The 4227-nt window shown below is 30.0% G+C and overlaps 1 non-coding gene across 1 annotated transcript; it reads right to left on the bottom strand.

Annotated features, from left to right (window-relative positions):
* Positions 1 to 3410: 3410 nt before the first annotated feature.
* LOC141503658 (U6 spliceosomal RNA) lies at positions 3411 to 3516 on the bottom strand. Its single transcript, XR_012472999.1, has one exon. It is a non-coding gene; the product is annotated as a U6 spliceosomal RNA (small nuclear RNA).
* Positions 3517 to 4227: the final 711 nt, after the last annotated feature.

Raw genomic sequence — 4227 nt, 5'->3', positions numbered from 1 at the left:
CAAGAAAACTATGAAACTAATAAAGAAAAAAACAATAAAATTGATAAACCTCTGGTTAATTTGATTTAAAAAAGAATAAAACAAAACTACTAATATCATAAATTAAAAAGTGAACTCACCACCAATGAGAAATAAATTAAAGTAATAATTTAGAATAATTTTATCCAAACGTATAACAACAAATTGATAATCTAAGTGAAATGGATGAATATATATAAACATATAAGTTGCCCAGGTTACATGAAGAGGAAATTAAATATTTAAATAACCCTATCTCAGAACAAGAAATTCAACAAGCCATTACTGAACTCCCTAAGAAAAAAATCTCCATGGTCAGATGGATTCACAATTGAATTCTATCAATCATTTCAGGAACAATTGGTTCCAATTCTATATAAACTCTTTGTAAAAAATAGGTGAAGACAGAACTCTTCCCAACTCTTTCTTTGACACCAATATGGTGCTAATACCTAAACCAGGAAGAGGGAAAACACAGAAAGAAAATTATAGACCTATCTCCCTGATGAATATACATGCAAAAGTCTTAAATAAAATCTTTGCAAAATGATTACAGCAAGTTATCAATAGCATAATACACTATGACAAAATAGGATTTATCCCAGGAATGCAGGGTTGCTTCAATATTAGGAAAACGGTTAGTATAATTAACTATATCAATAACAAACCTATCAGAAATCATATAATTATATCAACAGATGCTTAAAAAGCCTTTGACAAAATACATCACCCATTCCTACTAAAAATGCTAGAAAGTGTGGGACTAAATGTATTGTTCCTTAGAATAATAAGCAGTATCTCTCTTAAAACATCAACAAGTTTTATATGCAATGGAGAGAGGCTAGAGTCATTCCCAATAAGATCAGGGGTGAAACAAGGATGCTGGTTATCACCACTACTATTCAATATTGTATTAGAAATGTTAGCTTTAGCAATAAGAAAAGCAAAAAAAATTAAGGAATTAGAATTGGAAGGAAGAAACAAATCTCTCACTCTTTGCAGATGACATGACGGTATTCCTAGAGAAGCCTAAAAATCATCTAAAAAACTACTAGAAACAATTAGCAACTATATATATATATATATATATATATATATATATATATATATATACATATATACATGTATATATATATACATATATATATATATATAATCAGATTTAAATAATTGGGCAAATATCAATGACTTATGGATAGGCAAAGCTAATATAATAACAATGACAATTCTACCTAATTTAAACTAGTTATTCAGTGCCTTCTCAATCAAACTTCTAAAACATTACTTTAATGAGCTGGAAAAAAATGTAACTAAATTGATATGGAGAAACAAAGTAAAGAATATCAAGGATTCAATGAATAAAAGTGCTAAAGAAAGTGGCTTAATCTTTCCAGATCTAATATTATATTTTAACCATTAGTCATCAAAACTGTCTTATATTGGCTAAGAAATAGATTGGTGGATTGCTGGAATGGACTGGGTGCAAAAGAGAAAGCTGGAAATGATTACAGTAATCTGCTTTTTGCAAAGCCTAAAGATTCTAGCTATTGGGATAAAAACTCTCTTTGATAAAAACTGTTGGGAAAATTGGAAATTAGTATGGTAGAAACTTGGATTAGACCAATATCTCACACTCTATACCAAGATAAGATCAAAATGGGTGCAGGATTTAGACATAAAAGATGATATTATAAGCAAACTTGGAGAACAAAGAATAGTTTATCTTCCAGATCTATGGAAAGGAAAGCAGTTTATGACCAAGGAAGAGATGGTGAACATAATTTTGAAAAACTGGATAATTCTGATTACATTAAATTAAACAACTTTTGCACAAACAAAACAAACTACTATAACGGAGATCAAAAAATTGTAGTGAATTGGGAAATAATTTTTACCATTAGTGTTTGCAACAAAGAACCCATTTCTGAGATATATAGAAAATGAGTCAAATTTATATAAAAAAGTAATTCCCCAATTGACAAATGGTGAAAGGATATGCAAAGATAATTTGCAGATGATGAAATCAAAGCTATCCATAGTCATAGGAAAAATTGCTATAAATCATTACTGATTAGAGGAATGGAAATTAAAGCATCTCTGAGGTGCCACCTCACACCTCTCAGATTGTCCAATATGACCAGAAAAGACAATGATTAATGTTGGAGGGAATGGCAAAAAATCTCAGACACTAATTCATTGTTGATGGAGCTCTGAACTGATCCAAACTTTCTGGAAAGTGATTTAGAATTTCACCCAAAGGACAGTAAAAATATGCTTACCCTTTGATCCAGCAATACATATCCTGGTTCTTTACCTTGAAGAGATCATGAAACTGGGTACAAACAAAACTTGTACAAAAATATTCAAAGCAGCTCTATTGGTTGTGGCAAAAAATTGGAAATAAGGGTATGTCCATTATTTGGGGAATGTCTGAACAAATTGGGGGTATATGTATATTATGAAGCACTATTATTCTTTGAGAAACCAAGAGGGATGGAATTTCAGGGAAGTCTGAAAAGACTTGTATGAATTGATGCTGAGTGAGATGAGAAGAACCAAAAGAACATTATGTACCCTAACAGTAACATGGGGATGATGATCAACTTTAATGGACTTGTTCACTTCATCAGTACAATAATCAGGGACAATTTTAGTGTATCTGCCATGGGGAATACTAGCTATATCCAGAGAAAAAACTGTGGAATTTAAACAAAAACCAAAGACTATTACCTTCAATTTTTAAAAAAAATAGTTATCCCATGTACTATATAATTTTGCTATCTCTAATTTTTTATTTTTTTCCTCAAGGATATTTTTTTTCTCTCAACTCATTCAATTTTGATCAATGAATAGCATGGAGAAAATGTAAAGATGATCAAATTGCCTTCTGTGGGGGGAGGGGGAGGGAAGGGAGAGTGGGGGGAAAATTGTAAAATTCAAATCTTTACCACAAAATGATAGGTGGAAACTACTGTTGTATATAATTAGAAAACAATACAATATTTTTATAATAAAGAAAAACTTTCATAACATGTATCCAGGACAATAAAAATAAACTAAAAATTAAAAATAAGTGTAAGGAATGTAAATTTGTGATTTTCACTTGGGTGGCTTTTCCCAGGTGTCCATTTCAAGTGTCATTTTAACAATCAATTCACTGAAATAAAATTAGGCATTGATTCTGTTGAACTGGTACAAACTGGCTGAATCCCACCACTGGATTCCTCCAAAGATCTAAGAGCATGCTCCAAAAAGATTTGGGCAATCTCATCTATTAGTCTTGTTCTTCAGAGACTTACTGAGTGACCTACAAGAACTGATCACTGAGTGAGAAATGAAAAAAAGTAAAAGTCTGGATCCTGATTTAATCATTGGTTATTAATATGATAGAAAACAATATTTTTCTTTTCTCTAATTTATGCAATCATCCTTATGCAGGGGCTAGGCTAATCTTCTCTGTATCTTTCGAATTTTAGTACATGTGCTGCCAAAGAGAACAAGATAATTTTTCTCAATAAGCACACAAGTATATTATATATATATATATATATATATATATATATATATATACATATACATGTATATATATATGTCACTGTTAGAAATTATTTTATATCACTATTGCTTCTCAGAAGGGAGTATTTTAACCTTTATTATATCACCAGAATAGAACATAATATTCAACACCTAGAAAACACTAAAAAATTGTTTTTCATCCCCATGTTCATTCTCGTAGCAGGCCTATAATAATTTGCTCATTTATTAAGAAATGGGAGAAGCAATAGTTTTCCTTTAGAGTAACTAAATTACTGTTATTTTCAGTAATTTGTCCAAAGTAAAGGCAAACTCACTTCTTCTATAGCCATATTCTATAGAAATGTACTATCAAAGATCAGTAGATGCATGTTAAGTTAAAATATAAGATAGTATTCACATTGTGGTATGCAATTTTCTATTCTGGTGTCTGTGTTTTAGTACAGCTTTCACTTTATGAGAAAGTATGGTGCAATGGAAAGATAACTGGATTTTCAATTAGAAAACTCTTCTGGATTAAAATTACACTTTACATTTACAATCTGTATGATTTGGAGTAAATCTCTAAATTCTTTGTATCTAGATTCTATATGAATGAAATGATCATTTAGATTAGATCATTTTTAATATACATTTTAATTCTGAAAGAAAGATGTTATTTTGAATCTTTTATTC

The sequence above is a fragment of the Macrotis lagotis genome, chromosome X (genome assembly GCF_037893015.1).
Source record: "Macrotis lagotis isolate mMagLag1 chromosome X, bilby.v1.9.chrom.fasta, whole genome shotgun sequence".
Classification (NCBI taxonomy): Eukaryota; Metazoa; Chordata; class Mammalia; order Peramelemorphia; family Peramelidae; genus Macrotis; species Macrotis lagotis.
The sequence above is the reverse complement of the archived record's forward strand: the minus strand, read 5'-3'. Positions and strand labels throughout refer to the sequence as shown.